This window comes from Octodon degus, unplaced genomic scaffold (assembly GCF_000260255.1).
Source record: "Octodon degus isolate 3935 unplaced genomic scaffold, OctDeg1.0 scaffold00004, whole genome shotgun sequence".
NCBI lineage: Eukaryota > Metazoa > Chordata > Mammalia > Rodentia > Octodontidae > Octodon > Octodon degus.
In genome coordinates this window covers 10667655-10684871 of record NW_004524580.1, presented here as the reverse complement: position 1 = coordinate 10684871, position 17217 = coordinate 10667655, and the positions used below count along the sequence as shown (strand labels likewise).

The following is a 17217-nucleotide window of genomic DNA, read 5'->3' as shown; positions in this document are numbered from 1 at the left end:
TAATTGTACTGATGATTTTTTTTCTGATCTATTGAAAGAAGTAGTTAATACTTCATTTTTTTCTTTTCCTTTTTAATTTCTTATAACCTTTTCAAAAAAAAAACCCACTAATTTTGCATGCTTATATTGGGTATTCTAAACAATTAGTTTGATGATGACATTAAACAATATAACAACCACTGTTGAATTCTAATTATTTGTTTAGGGAAATTCTGTATCATTTCTAATTTTTTTTTCTCTTTTTTCTACTTTTTTTTTTAATTCCCTTTGGAAAATAACAACAACAGAAGGAAAGAAAAAAAAAAAAAAAAAAAAAATCACCGTCTGTTAGTATATCCTTCGCTGACTCACTGCCCTAACTGGTGAGGACTTGCATACACCCTCCACCACCTATAGCTAGTGATAACCAAATAATCAGATAAGACACTTGAATTTCTTCTTTGGTTAAATACTCTATTCAGTAACTCCTCTTTAATTTACAAGTCACATTGAATATCCAGTAATTTAAATTGCAAAACTGCCTACAATAGTTCCCACATGTTAATTTCAAAAGAGAAAAGAAAGCACAGGCAAAGTGTATGCCAGCCACATCCTTTCATAAAACTTAGTAAGAGTTAACAAAAATCTAACCATGTTAGCATTCCCCAAATAATTCAACTGTCATAGAGAATCGAGCAGTCTAGTGTATGATTAGGAGCACAAATTCCAGACAGGCTGAGCAGTTCTCACACTTGTTTAAGCTTCTGACTCATGGAAAATTATCTCACCTTTTAGCTGTAATTTTCTTTATGACAAAAAGGAAGATAGGTGGAACGCAGGAGACATTTAGGGCAGTGAAACAATTTTCCATGATAGCAAGTGGTGGACACATTTCACTAAACATCTGCCTAAAACTGCAGAATGTACAACACTAAGAGTGAGCCATAATATAAACTATGGGCTTTAATTGACTCATCAATTGTAACACATGTAAAACACTAATGCAAGTTGATCCTAATAGGGGAGGCCATGTAGAGTTGGTGGAAGGGTAAGACGATCTTTGTCCTATTCTGCTCAGTTTTTTTAATAAAACCTGAACTGCTCTAAATTAAGTCTATTCACTTTAAAATTCTATTTTGTAAGATTATTGGCTTATCTGAGCTGATACATATAAAGTTCTTATAAATTTGTAAGAGTTTAACTATTATCTATTTTCTATCTCTCATATATAAGGAAGAGTATACAATACAGTGAAGAGTCAGGAAGAATAAGAATAAGTTTTATTATATTCCTAGCCTCAAAAACATGATTATTCTTTAAACCATTCTTAGAAAACTGCATACAAAGAACGTATAGAAGAGGACAATAAATGAAAGATGAAAAATGTAACACTATTATTTGGTACAGAATATTTCAAGGGCCTGAGTTCAATCCCTGGTTCTGCCCCCCCCCCCCAAAAAAAAAAGTGCTATATGTTAGAATTAAAAAGAGCTTTGAATTTTTACTTACAGTTCTAAGAACCAAAAAGAACAATCAGCTCATTTATTAATGTCACCAGAAATGTGGTCATAAAATCTTGACCAAAAAGTGATATGGAGCTTTAAAAAACTATGCATTGGCATTCAAGACAGTGGTCTTTTATTCCTCCGTGGGAATTTATTTTCTCCCAGAAAAAAAAAAAAAAAAATCTTGTGTTTTCGTTTCACATCTTGGAGATCTGAAACTGATTTTTTTTTTTTTTTGATGACCCAATTCACTGAGGATAGGACAAAACAAGACCTTTTATATTTTTTGTTTTTAAAATTTTATTAGCCCATGTACAAAATGATTATACTCTTCAAGGGGAGTTCCTACGTTCACATCACTCATCTTAATTCTTTTTGCTTCCTCTCCTTGTCTTCATTTCTTGGTCCCTTCTCACTTGCAAAATATCTTTCTCCCTCTAAAGAGATCCCTTCTAACTGGCAGCAATGAAACCAAGATACATATCCAGCCTATCCTAGAACATGGGATCAATTTCTGGCTCATTTATTTGCTTTCTTATTAAACTGTTGCTGTTTACTACAACAGCTCAGAAACAGCTCAGGTGAGTAGATGGACTGAGCAAGCAAAATCTGCCCCAAGTGGTGATCAAAACTTTTTCCTACTACAAAATATAGAAATATAAAAGACACAGATACTTTTCCATATACTGACAAAAACAATTGTAACCAATTATTCTTGGACCTCCCCCTTAAGAAGGCACAAGGACATATCACATGGAAGACAGAACTCAATGATTGTGGCTTTAGCTTGAAGTATTTTATTTTTGAAAAGCAATCCATAGTCAAATCTATGTGGCGCTTTTAGGGACAAATTACACATAGCAGCATCCACTGCCCTCTATATGTCATGATATTGCAGCTTTAGAAATACTGTATTACAAAATGATACTGGAAAGCACCCAGACTGTGCATCACATTGGTTTTCTATAGGTATGTGTACACACACACACACACACACACACACACACACAGAGGTATCTATTTAAATTTATGCATTGTGGTAATGTGATTATAAGAACTATGTATTTTATGCATCTTTATGTCCATTTCCTGGCACAATGCTAAAACTCTTACAATTTTTGGAGCAATAGAGATAGTATTTTTTTTAATGTACTTGATATAGTATTTCACTAAGCAGCTCAGACTGGTAGTGATCCTCTTGTTTTCAGCCTCCCCAGTGCTGGGATTACAGGGGTGCACTACTATGCCTAGTCTCAGTCCTGTCTGAGAGTGCCCCAGGTGTGGGGCTGGCACGGCATGCTGGGGATGGAAACCAGGTCCCTGCACCTGCCTAAGCTTTAGTTGTCTGAGCTATCTGGTTGGCCCTAAATCTCTTATTTTGACATTTACCCTTTGAACACTAATTCACAACAAAGAGAGTCTTGGAACTTCCTGGTGGAGGATCCTCTGCCCTCTCCCTCTTTTTTTTTCCCTCGTGGTACCGGAAATGGAACCCAGGACCTTGTACTTGCCTGGCAGCAGCTGTGCCTCTGAGCTATGTCTCAACCCTAGTGGAATATCTTTTGATCTAATAAGGCCATTCTTTATATATCTCTAGATGAGGGTCGGTCATCAGAGGAAGTCATAATTACAAGTTTGGAATTTTCTGACCCCCATTTACAACCTTATCTTTCAGGGAGGAGAGAAGGGCTGAAGTTTAAGCTTATGTATATGACAGAGGCTCAATAAAAAAGTTTTGAAATACAGGGCTGGTGGGATAGCTCAGTGGACTAAAGCACCTGCTTAGGCACACAAAGGAACTGGGGTTTGATCCCCTACATGCCGTGCCAGCCCAGCCCCAAGGCCATGCTGAGATGGCGACTGAGACTGGGCATCATGGTGCGCACCTGTAATCCCAGCGCTTGGGAGGCTGAAAACAGCACTATAAGTCCGATCTGTGTGGTGAGACCCTGTAGACACTGCACTAAATATATAAAGGGGGAAATTAAAAAAACAGACTTCTGGGAGCTTCTAGGTTGGTTAATAAGAGCTCATGTATGTGTTAGGTGGTTGAAACAGCTCTGCATCTCTTCGTTGGGTGCTTCATTTAAAGTATCTATGCAATAAATTGCCAATCGTAAATTATTTTTTAAAAGTTCTGTACGCCACTCTAACAAAATAAACTCCATGGAATTTAGGTCACTGGAACCTGAAGTTTCTAGCCAAGTCAGACAAAAGTTGTGGGTAATCTGGGAACCATTGAGAAAGAGGAGGTCACTAAAATAGCTGAAACTAAATGGCAGACAAGGGATAACACAAATACAGTGATTTCACTCATAAGGTAAGAAGTACATCATCTACATGCAGCTGTGTTTCTAAAGGCAGACATGTTATATGAGCAAAGGGTACGAAGAAGTCATGTGGAAATATGAAAAAAGTAATGGTCATAATTCCTACCAAACATATTGATTCTATGCAATATTCATTTTACCTAAAATACAAATAAATATGTATCAATAAAACTGCAGAAAGAATGAGAGCACACAGTATTATTAAAAGTTTATGAAAATAGGCCTTCATATAACACATTGTTAAAAAAAATAATGTAACGTATGATTAAAACTCTACCTGGGTGGCAATTTGACATGGGAAATACATTTAAATCATAGATACACTTTGGCAATCTAATTTATATATAGGCACTGGTCCTGAGGAAACATGTATAAATACAAAGGAGTTATTTATATTTATGGCAGCATTGTTTATGCAAACTAAATGTCCACCAATATGGACTTGATTAATCATACCACTGCAGTGAAATATATGTATCTGTTGGAATGATTGTGCAGAAAACACTTAAGCCACAAAAGACCTTACTGCTCCTTTACTATATGAAATAAGTGGGCTGTAAGTTTGTAGCTTACAGCTAATTACTTTTGTAGCACTGCCTGATCACTGGGTGATTTTTACCACTGGGACTTCAACAGTAAGTTGGTTCCTGGATATTTCCATAATGATAAGACAGAAGCTTAAAGAGTAGATGGTTAAAAGCAAAGAAACACCTGCAAGCAGGCATAGGGGGCAGGGGTTCAATCCTTGGCCATGCTGGACCCACCCCTGGGGCACACTGAGACAGTGATTGAGACTGGGTGTGGTGGCACATGCCTGTAATCCCAGCACTTGGGAGGCTGTAAACAGGAGAATCATTATGAGTCTGATCTAGTAGTGAGGCCCTGAACACCCTGTAGACCCTTCCCTAAAATAGAGAAAAGAGAAAAACAAACAAACAAACAAACAAACAAACAAACAACAGTGTTGTACTAGCAGTCAAACTAAGCGACTCAGAGACATACAGTTCAACTAAGTCTACTAAGAAGAAAAAAGGCAGGCTAAGAGATAGGACATCTCATTCCACAGAAAAGCATGCAGTTTCTGGTGTGGAATAAACTAAGTTCTAGGTTTAGTTACACAGCCAGACTGACCAAGTCTCATGGAGTTCCCTTCTTGCTGTAGAATTGACATTTAACACAAAGGTAAGAAGGCTGCCAATCTCAAAAATGTTGGTGAAAAGTACAGACAATGTGGCTGTGGTTGGGCTTATGTTTGACAAGGGGATTATCAAAGCTTTTCATGACACCAGAGAAGTGACCTGAGTAAATGTGTTAGGCAGGGCAGCCTCAGAAAGGGCATGATTGGGGTGTTCGGGCCTAGGAAGAAAATGGTGTAGTAGCAATGGGGCAAATGCCAAAATATTATAGGAAAGGAGCCTGGTAGTTCTATTTTTTGGTGCTGAAAAATAAATGTCAATACTACTAGACACCACAGGATGATTTTTGTTATATAATTTCCATGGTGCTAGCCAGCTAAAGGTTGAACACCCTCTGGAAACTGGCTCTCCAAGAATCCGTGTGCCATCCTTTGCCTAGGGGTCATGCTGATCTTCTCTGGATCATTTCAGTGTTGGTGTATGGGCTGCCCGAGTCAGAAACAGAATTGCTTGTGATAGGAAGGAACAGTACAGAGCATTTAAATAGAGGCTCAATATGATCTCATCTTTATATTAACACAGAACAAAACAAACCTCTTTAGATTCGGGGAGGGAATGGTAGGAGGTATCTAAAGATAACAGGGAAGGGGGTCTATAATGCTCATGGTTCACACTAGGGTGGCAAAGGTGGAGGCTGTGAGCAGTGATTTGAGTTGAGATTTCTTTTAACCATAAGCAGCCTGTGGATCAGGTGTGGGTATAACGTGAAAAGGAGATTCCATAGTTTCTCAGTGGCCACATGAGGGTGAGTTCAGGTACTATTTGCTCATACACAAAAGGCTGTGCAGGATCAGGTGATGGCAGATGCCCACATCTTCAGTGGACACTGCAGTTCTATCTGACTGAGATGTCAGGGCAAGAGCATGGAGGGCTAACTTAGAAACACTGCCAGCCACGCAGCCACTGAGCAAAGCACCGGCAGGAAATAAGAGCACAAGAGATCTGGGTCTGGGCATGGAAACAAAGACAAGCAAGAATAATTGCAGAGAGAATTCACTGAGGACGGGGAAATAAAAAAAGCAAAAATTCATTTACTTACATGATAATTATTATGCTTTCATAAAAGAAAGTAAAATATTTAATAATCAATATTAAACACAAATAGTTCAGACCACTTTAAACAACCATTTCAAGTTATAACTTGCCTTTTATAAACTCTCTGAAAATTAAAAATTCAGATTTACCTGTTTCTTCCTAACACACCTTTGATATTACAAGCAGTTAAGAAGTTAAATTGTAAGGTATAAACACAAAATGCCTAACTTTTATAAATATTACATGACTTTAGATGTTTAGCTTACTCAGACTTCCTGTTATGTTACAGTTTTCATTTCCTTTCTGCATCTGTTCACTTGTATATTTTTCCCTTCAAGCTTGAAGGAATCATCCACACATACTGTAATAACATTTCACCAGAGACAATTAATTTGATAGGCCACAACCACATCTTAAGCTCCACCTGGGTGAATGACATAGTCTCCTACATTGAGCTGCTGTGCTAAACACAAAGGAAAGATTAAAAACCAACACCTCATTGTAGCTCTTCTCCATTCATAATGTTGAATGATGACAACGGTATTTAGACATTTCATTAAGATGCATGAGCAAGCTAAGATGAGGCAAATGGAAATTGTATTTGAATCAAATTTATACATAAATATAATGGTCAAATTTTTCTATAAATTACACAAATATTTTCTTATTTTAAAATAGGCTATTTTTCTATTTTAAAAATATATGCATAATTTATCTCTGAGTTACAAAAGAAGCAAAAATAAAACAAGGTAGTTTTAGTAATTCATTCAATTTATTTCCTTAACAAATATTCACTGGCTACAAAACTTGTGTCCTGAACTGTGTGTAAAAGTATCATAGTGAAAATGCACTATAAAGATAGATGAGCTTTTTATATCCTCTCCTTCCATGGCCCCACACAGCTCAGCTTTGGGGGAATTGGGGACATTTGGAGATATCTCGTTGCCTTGTCTTCTTATGTTTCTGCCTGTTCTATTCTTTGCTGAGGTTTGCGGGCTGAGGATAGCAGAAGACTTTGTTGCTAGTCTGGAGACCTCCTTAGTTCTGCTATCCAGTGCTGCATCTGGGTGTGGCTGTTAGCCTGTGCCTCTGTCCTCAGACCCAACTGTTTACTTGGGAGAGCAGAATGTTAAATACTTGACGCAGGCACCAGGTCTCTGGCAATCAGCTCTAAACATCTATGTCTCTACCAGCAGATGAATGGATAAAGAAAATGTATTCATACACAGTTGAGTTCTCCTCTGCCATAACAGATACATTTGAGTCACTTGTAGAAAAATGGATATATGTGGACTGTAATTTAAGTGAAGTAAGTCAGACACACATGATAAATACTATGTTTTCTCTTACATAAGACACCGAAAATGTAAGTAAAGAACAAAATAAAAGAGAATAGGAACTATGGGAGTAGATCTTTGGCAAAAGGGAAGGACACCAAGAGATGGAAGGAGAGAGAAGAGGGAAAAGGGAAAGAGAAAAGAGCGAAGAAGATGTGCTTTGTACATGCACAAGTCCCCATGAGGAATGTAATCGTTATGAACTGCAAACACACAATACCAGAAAATAAGAACTGAAAAAAACAGATACAATTCCTGCCCTGGTGTGGCTACAAAACTGAGCTGTAATGAGTATGGCAAAAATAAAAACAGGGAGTTTGGCCAGCAGGAAGGGCTTCAGAAGGAAATGACACTTGATCTGGGAGATCATAAGATGCACATTCAAGGTTTTTTTTTTTTTTTTTTTTTTTCAGTTGAGGCAAACCTGTTTTAAATAGAGCCAAGCAGGGCCAGCCAGATAGCTCAGAGGATTAAAGCACCTGCTCAGGCAGACGCAGGGACTGGGGCTCTGCCCCGGGGGGGCGCTGAGAAGACAATTGAGGTTGGTCATGGTGGAGCACACCTGCAATCCCAGCATTTGGGAGGCTGAAAACAGGAGGATCACTATGAGTCTGATCTGTATAGTGAGACCCTATACTAAATACATAAATGATAAATAAAAAAAATAAATAAATAGAGCCAAGCAAAGTAAAACTGCTGTAACAGGAATACAAAAGAACAGTGAAGCCCACCAGGGTAAGCGAGGAGAGAAGGTGAGCCCTAGGGAAACAGTGGGACGGGACAGAGCACACCTTGCTAAGGAGTTACTTATGGCACTGCCTAGTATTCTGCAAGTATCACTCTGAGTATGGCAAGGCTAACAGGACGCAATGGGAACAGGATGGGCAGAGGCAGGCGAAAGGCACATGAAAATTAGGAAGCTGACCTGAGGGCATAATAGAAGTGGCTATCTGTCCACAGTGAGAGATAGGCCAGGCAGGGATATAGTGAGGGAGACGGAGCCAGCAGGGATGATTCCTAAGGGTTTGGACTATGAAACTGAACAGAAGGTATTTAATAATGGAAGAGTAACAGGTTAAGGGAAATTGTAGAAAGTAATGTACCTCTGAAATATCTGAGATGTCAACAATGAGGTACACTGCTTAGAAGATAATAATATGTGATGGAACAACCATTGTTGATTACTTATCATTTGTTCTGAAATTTTATATCATTTTTGAAGTTTTTAAATTTTTTTTGGTTCTCTTTCAAATAAAAAAAGTAAAAATGCATTATGTTAATCAGGCTGAATTTAGAGGCATAAAACAAGGTGAAACGGTATTTCAGGAAGACTGCCATGGTCAATTGTGTCAAAGGCTGACAAATATACATTGGATTTAGTGACAGAAATCATTGCTGACTTCAGGAAGGTGTGTTAATAGTTCTTGAAGCCAGAGGAATGGGTGGAAATGGAAAGGAGTGGAGATAGAACCTGAACAAAACAATAGTAGATCTCTCTATGGATCTGTCTGGTTATGAATGCAGAAAAAGCAATTGAGTCAGCAAAAAAAGTGAAACAAAATGAGGGTGTTGAAAACAAACACGGAAAATCCAAACATAAATCACAAATGAGCATACAAATTAGTGCCCACTTTTTTTTTTCTTCTTAGTTTAATTGAAAATTAGAAAAGACACAATACATCTATTTTTAGCACTTTTAGATAATTTTCTAATTATGACCATAGTCAAATTAACCTGCTCAAAGCCCTCCAAGATGAGTCTTTTCCTCCTGAGTACTCTAACACTTGATTCCTAGTTTTGTTGTGACACTTACCATATGTATTCAAATTACCATTTATAATCTCTACTAATTGTAAGCCACTTTAGGAGAATTGTTTAATCAACACTTAGCCAAGGACCACAGGAATAGTAGGTGGTCAAAAATGAATGAAGAATGTTGAATATCTCACAAAAACAAACACTCAAACATACCTCTTCTTTTAAAATAAACAACAGAAATTTATTTCTCACAGTTCTAGAGGCTGGGAAGCTCCAGAACCCACAACCTAAGTACATACTCTCTTTTCAAAATACTAAAAAATACAGAAGGCACATTTTTCAGAGGACAAATCTGATTGAATCTTAAGGCCTGAGCACTATCCAGAATTTTATGACTAGTATCATCTTTGGTAACACTTCTCCATAAGGCAAAACAAGAAACCACAAATTTTATCAGCATTCTGTGGTCCATAAAACAGCCCCAACAGTTCATGAAGAAAATGGCTTCCAGGAGGACACTTTAGCTGATTAAATTGGCCAATTCCATTTGGCAGTCAGGGACAATAGCACTATCTGACCATTCAGCTGAGTTTTCAGGACACAGGGCGCTGCTTCTTTGTCTGGGCCACCACTGGGTCATTCCCCGCAACTTCAGCAATAGCACAGGGTGTTGCTACGCTGCTTGGACCCAAGAGGCTAGTGTGAGCTCAAAGAGCTTAGAGTTGACATTTGTGTTACAGACTTTGAAACCCCGTGGGGATGGTTAGGAAAGCTGCCTTTTGAGAGTGGAAAGGCAGGAGCCCAAACAACAGCTGCTTTGCAGCTGGGTCACAAAGAGAGCAAGAAATCCTCGACACCATAAAAGGTAGCGGATGATGGGAAGGCAATCTCCTGCCTCCATTTGTCACTGGCAGCCTGCCACCTGCTCTCGACTCCAAATGCTCTTGCAAGATGATGAAGCCAGATGTAAATAATTCCCTAATTTCATTTCATTTCTTTTCTTTTTTAAATATATTTTTTTTGCAGAAAGCTTCAGCAGTAAAGGACATAGAAAGTTATTTATTTAGACATAAAATTGTTTGATGATTTAGGCAGGGGACTGAAGACAGCACTGGATTCAACAACAGAAACCCTAGTTCTAGGCTGGTTCTGACACCCACAAGGTAAACAGCCAAGGAAAGTCACTAATTTGAACAAGTTTCATTTTCTTCAGCTGTAAATCAGAGCGTTTTTGTAAACTGGATTCTTGCTTACAATTGAATGGGATTCAACACAAAAGAAGTGGCTAAAACTTCAGGATGAAGAAAGCTAACTTCATAATTCATGTTGTCCTTCACCTGCAGAGCTTTCCAGTCCACAGTATGGGCGACAGTTGGCTCCTTCACCCCGCTCTACTCTGCTGAAACTGACTGAGGAAAACACCCAAGACTTTAAACCAATAAGACTCACTTTTATGTGCTAAGAAATAAAATGAAAGAGAGTTGGAAGACATGATCTATTTATGTCTCCTTTTCTCTGAAAGCAATTTCAAGGTAAACATGCTCATCAAACATAGAAGATCCATAATGGTTATTAAACTAGACCATTTACATACTGAAGTATATAGCATGGTCTAAGTGATTCCCATTGGCCTGAAACTGCTCTCTGCATCCACTGTTCCCGTGCAATTCAAACAGCACTTTCTGAATTGAACAAAACTTTTAAACTTAGCCTAATTCTCAAGAATCTTTGACAAGGCATTCACTTGAATGAGATGAATCAAGTAGTGGCTGTTATGATGGTGTCATGCACCAGCAAACAAAGCCACTACGTTCCATTAGAATCACCCAGGAGGAATCATCGTGAATGTTCCATTTCCTAAGCCACTCCTAAAGAAGAAAGCACTAACAAAGGGATCCTTCCTCAGCACAAGATTGATGGGTCTGTGCCCATGCAAAAGTCTGCCAGGTCCTGATGGTATTCAATCAGCATGGTCTGGGGATCTAAGACCAAAGATGAACCACCCTAGACTGACTTCCTTCTTCCTCCTGGTTAACCTCACACCTCCTCTGAGACTGCCAATCCTTCCCCAGTCAGCACCTGTTATGACACCATACAAGCTCCACCCCCAACCCAGCCTGATAAATTCTTTGTCTTCCTGCATCCTCCGCAAGTGTCCCCACTTCTCTTACTTAGGCAGCCTTCCCATGCTGAGAAATAAAGGCTTTCTTTACTGTCTTCCGCTTCTCTTTCCTGCAAAACGAAGGGAAATTACAAAGATCATGGGTATTTGTAAAGCCTAAGTAGGTTCCCCTTCCTCTTCTGTGCTCACCACTTTTTAAGGAGTCTATTGTCACAGTACACTGCAACTCTACTTTCTCCCTTTGTAGGTTATACAATGAGAACAAGTATTAAAGATGGCTGTGCACCAGATTCTGCTCCATACAGTTTGTATGTGTTATCTCATAACTCTGAGATACTCCTGAGATGCCACCTTACAGCAGAAGAAACCAAGGCACAGAAATAATAAAGTATCTTACCAAAGTATAAAAGCTTGCTTCAGTAGACTTGGGATTCAATGAGAGACCACTTAGCTTTATAGTATGTATTGTTACATCATAGGCATATTCTAGTATTTCACTACCAGGAATTGTTATGCTATATAACAACAAACCATATGGAATAAAGACACACTCATGATCCGAGCTATCCATCCATTTATTATGTATTTAGTGAGTACCTACCAGGTGCCTGGATTTGTAGACATAAAATGAGAGGATTCCTTTCTTACTTGACACCACTCACAGTGATTCTAGGGACAGACCCTTACAATTGTAAGAATACCTAAAGCTGGGTTCTCATTACACACATGCTTAGTGAATACATGGAACCACAGAGCACAGTACCCACTCTTCCTGATGGGAGTCAGGGAGGTCTCAAATAGGAGGTGGCATACTTAAGCTGACTCACAGATGGAAGAAAGTTTGGCCAGGCATCAAAGCAACTGGACCATCCAGTCAGTCCCAGAATGACTAGCTCAAAGTTTCTCTTTATAAGATCCAAATTAAGAAAACCATTTAGAAATTATGTGTGATGGAGAGAAATTTTATTTCAACACTATTTGACAGAATCTGCAGTTTACAAAAATTAATTTGATTCCAACCAACTTAAAATACATTCACTTGGGAAAGTAAGGTTAGTTAAGAACTAAACCAGTTTCTGTTAAACTAATGATTTCTGAGTCATCCTCTGCAAGTAATAATTTTCCAGGACACATAAAGAAAGATCTGTTGAAAATAGCATTGGTTAGTGAGCAATATTCATCCACTTTGACTTTTGGAGTATGAAGTGACTAGACGTGGTGCATACAAGATGACAGGAATGACTAAACTAGGTGGAAAGCAAAAATACACACAAATGGCCAGAGGCTGGCCCCCGGCCAGCAGCATGCGTCTGTATGTATAAATACAGATGACAAGCATATCGCCGGACTGGATCGTTCCCAAGCCCTAGCAGGATAGTGTGCTGGCTGAGGCACTTATGTGCATTTTGCTATTATTACAAAATTTCTCTTTATGTCTTTCTGACAGTGAGAGAAAATATGTAATTTCCCAAGGAAATGTGTGTCACTAATAGGAAAAAACTGAGTCCAGAGGTAGCAGGGTGATAGAGATTAGAAAGTCGAAAGCCTTTTCCTCTGAATAGACAATTTAATGGTTGCGTGGCTCAGGGATAAATGATTACTGTCAACATCTAAGACCTTCTTGACCTTGATAGGAAAAATGGGGGATGAAGACAACACAGGACTTACGAAACACCAACCTCCCAGACTGTCTTTCTCAGGATGCAGAGTTTGTCACCTACGGCAGCAGGTTTATCTTTGAGATACAAGAGAAAATGAACTGATGCCCCCAGTCATTAGAGCACTTTCACCCAAGCCATGCAGAACTGCGAGAATGGCTGTCTGCTAACTTAACATTTTTTTTTTTTTTTTTTTTTTTTTTTTTTTTAGAATGGTTACAGAAAAAGCACGTTGCTTTGCTCAGTTTCTGAGAACAGAGTGTCTATATATACTGGGGCATGTGGCATGAAGGAAGACACAAACCTGGAGTATGGGGATTTGAGGGAAACCTAGCTCTGAAATTATTATAACAATGACATTTGTATTTTGACAAATGACTGTTTGAATTTGGAATACAGAAAGAGAAACATTGGCATAAAGAAACAACAACTGATTTGGGAGGTAAACTTAAGTTGAGTATCTTTTTGAGGATAATCCTAAGAATAGCTGGGCTTCATAGGAAAGATACTTAAGGTCCCTAAAAGCACAGTTTCTTAGGGGTAATAGTGATAACTCTGGATGAAGCTTGTAACTGAGAAAGCACACATAGAGCTCTTAAGTGCTCTAAGAACGCTAGCTATTACGGTATTTCGGTAATAAAGACAGCAGTTGCTAAAGTGCAGTATCTTAAAGGGATTAAATGAGGTGAAATATACTTTCTAAGCATTAAAAAAAAAAGAAATAAACAAACTATCAGCAACAACACCAGAAAATAGTCCTTTCTTAGACTATTTATACCTAAATCCATTTAACTAAAAGCAAAACATGGGCACATATAATTATTTATGATATAATTAAAATGTCATTTTTGGGAAACACATGAAGAACTCTGAGATGTGAAATAATTTGTTATCAACTAAACTGTCTCTGTTCTGGAATGCCTCACAGACTGAAGGCAAAATTTGCCTTTTGCATCCAGGAAATTGGAAGAAAATAAAAAGCAGGGAAAATACTAAGACTGAAGGTTGAAGTGAGAGTTAAAAGAACTTAGGATCCCTTCTGATCCAAGTGGAAAACCCATATAAATATGGGTGACAGTTTAAGAACCCACACCCCCTCCCGCGGAAATAGGAATTTTCTGAAGGATTCATTTTCTCTTTGAAATGCTGACACAATTTGGCAAACTCAGGCTGAAGTATTTAGCAGTGTTCAAGCTGCTACCAATTGTAGACTTATAAGAAAATAGAAGCACAGTTGACTCTGAATATTGCCACATACAAATATTTTTTGTTTTTGAGAAGATAACTTTAAGCAAAATATAAGTTTATTAAAATTTGTCAAATTGCACATGTTTTTTCTTGAATCAAATTACTATGGATGAGCTTGTTCATACTTCTTTATTTTGTTTTTATGAGTATAATGAAGCTGGGCATGGTGCAGCTGCCTGTAATGGCAGCATTCTGGAAAGCTGAGACAGGAATACTACAGGAGAAATTTAGTGGCTTGTTTTAAAATGAAAAATAAAATGGGACAGTAACGTAGCTAAGAGTAAAAGGCTTGAGTTTAGAGAAAGAGAGGGACAGAGGAAGACAGGAAGAGAGGGAGAGGGGGAGGGTTGGAGTATTTATAAAGTTCTGATTAGACAACAGAAACAACAATAAAGTTCAAAACATACCCAAAAAAGATACTACATGGATTTTACACAGAAGGAGGGAGGGTTGAGGAAGGGAGAGAGGGAGGGAGAGAAGGAGGAAGGAGTGGGAAGAAACCGCCAAAAAAGAAAGAAAGAAAGAAAGAGAGAGAGAGAGAGAGAGAGAGAGAGAGAGAGAGAGAGAGAGAGAGAGAGAGAGAGAGAATGTGTGGTATATATACTTTCGTGTATATACAGCTTGTTTGGAGACAGGGTCTCACCGTGTAGTGCAGGCTGGCCTTGAATGGCCTTAAACTCACGGTGAACCTCCTGCCTCAGAGTCCCAAACATCGGGGTTATAGGCATTCACCAAGTGTGTATATATTTTAAAAGTACTGATTAGACAACAGAAAGAACAAGAAAGTTAAAAATATACTGAAAGAAGATACTACATGGGTTTTATGCAGAAGGATAAGCAACAAATGGTAAAGAAGAAAATTTTAGGTACCCTTGAACTAACTACATCAGTGATTAATTGAAATTAGAAAAAGAGCAAATAATAAGCTATATACTTAAGGAAGCTCATTTAATTTATATTATCTCTTTTAAAAAAGACTTCATTTTTAAATTTTTAAAAATTTATTTATTGGATACAGGGTCTCATTATGTAGCTCAGACTCTTAGCGATGCTCCCGTCTCAGCCTTCCCAGCCCTGGGATTATAGGAGTGCACCACCATGCCTGGTCTTGTTGGCCGGCTCAGCATGGGGTACTGGAGACTGAACCGGGTCCTTGCACTTGCCAGGCTGGTATTTAGACTGCTGAGCTATCTCCTCAGCTCCTAAAGAAGACTTTATATAACAGTATATAATCATTCTTTTAGACTATATAATTTCAGATTTGGAGGCATAAAATAACATTTAACAAATACTTTCATTTCACAAATATTTGGATGTGTACACTATTAGAGAAAAAAAAATTTTTTTTTTGTTAGCTCAGGCTGCCTTAAGGAGAGGTGTGGTGTGGCTTGTGGAACTGGGGATTGAACCACGGTTCCCTGCACCTGACTGAGTGGGCCCAAACAGGCACTTTAAACAACTGCTAACCTGCAAGCCTGGATGTATATAATATTATGGAAAAATATTCTTGAGATTTCCAAATAAAGATTTCCCAAATGTAGTTGCACAATAGATATATTAATGTTTGTAAGAATTAGTGTCACAACTAAGTGACAGCATTCAGGACAAAATTAATACTTTCCAAGATCAGAACAAATCTCCGCAAAATTATTGCAAAACTCCCAAAAGATAAGATTGTTTCTTCTATAATCTCTACCAGCGTAACTTCAAACTAATCACTTCCTGTAGGAAGCCATGCATATTCATATTGTCCTCCTGCCATCAACTCTATATACCAAGATAGTTGTTCAGAGAGGGGCTGGGGAGATAGCTCAGTAGAATAAGTGCTTGTCTGGCAAGCACAAGGGCCTGAGTTCAATTCCAGGTTCCACCAAAAAAAAAACAATCTACAAATATAATTTCTATAAAAATCAATTTAGTGCTGGGGAGATAGCTCAGTGGTCTAAATGTTTGCCTGACAAGTACAAGGATCCAGGTTCAATCCCTGGTAACATGCTATGTCAGCCCCTGAGCCCTGGGTGCAAAGTACCAGGCACTGAGACAGGTGTGGTGGCACAAGCCTGTAATTCCAGCGCTGGGAAGGCTGAGACAGGAGGGTCACTAGGAGTCTGAGCTGCTTAGTGAGACTCTGTACCAAAGAAAGGAAGAATGAATGAATTTAGTCACTTTATTTTTGGCTATCATACATCCTGTTCAATAAAATAAAAAAATTATCAGTGTACTCTGTTCTACCTGTCAGATGAGTATACACATGTTATCTTCACTATTGTTCATGAAATTCTAAAAATCCCCTGATGTGGACAGCTAACTACTCCTTGGAGGGTCTGCTTCAAGGCTGCAGTGGAATGAATATGGCAAGAAGAAAGCGCTGCACAATACTATCAAATAGAAAAAGAATGCACAACAGAGTCCTGCCAGGGTCATTTCATTCCTATCGTTTCCAATAATAGTCACTGTATCTACATTCATGGGACTACTATATCATTTTTACTCAGATAAAAAGGAATATTTTTTATACTTTAAAGTGTTATTATCCTACTACCCAACCCTCTAATGACCCTTTTTTTCCCCTTTGTAATGGGAAGGACTTCTGCCTACAGATTTTTACAGAGAACAAAATCTTCATGTTTTTCTTTGCTTTAAGTCATTCAACCTCATTTCTTTCCTTTTCTATTTTGTAACTGTTTATTTATTTTTATTTTTGTCTCTCCTTTTCATTTGAGCTATTCATGGAAGCCTTCCCTGGAAACCTTCCATGGACAGCTTTCTAATTTATTTCTTCAAATTTTCATATTTTTCTTTCACCATTTTCTCAAACTATGCAACACTGAAAAAACTTATTTGTTCAACAAATTTTATCTATTCTACTGCAACACCTTGCACCTAAAGTAGTAAAGAAGACTGAGATGGTACAAGATAGGTATGCCAGCTCTCCAGCTAATGGGCAAGACAGATATGAAAGGAGCTAGCAGCCACAAAAGGAGAGTGGCACACCCACTTTCAGGTGAGCACAGAGTCCAGAAGAGTTAGCTTCGTGATCAGTGATGTC

General features: G+C 38.3%; 1 protein-coding gene and 1 pseudogene across 3 annotated transcripts in view; both read right to left on the bottom strand.

Annotated features, from left to right (window-relative positions):
• The window catches only part of Tmtc2 (transmembrane and tetratricopeptide repeat containing 2), a 434585-nt gene that overhangs the window by 91671 nt on the left and 325697 nt on the right, over positions 1 to 17217 (bottom strand). The window lies entirely within an intron of this gene.
• On the bottom strand, positions 5348 to 5441 carry LOC111817432 (annotated as a pseudogene).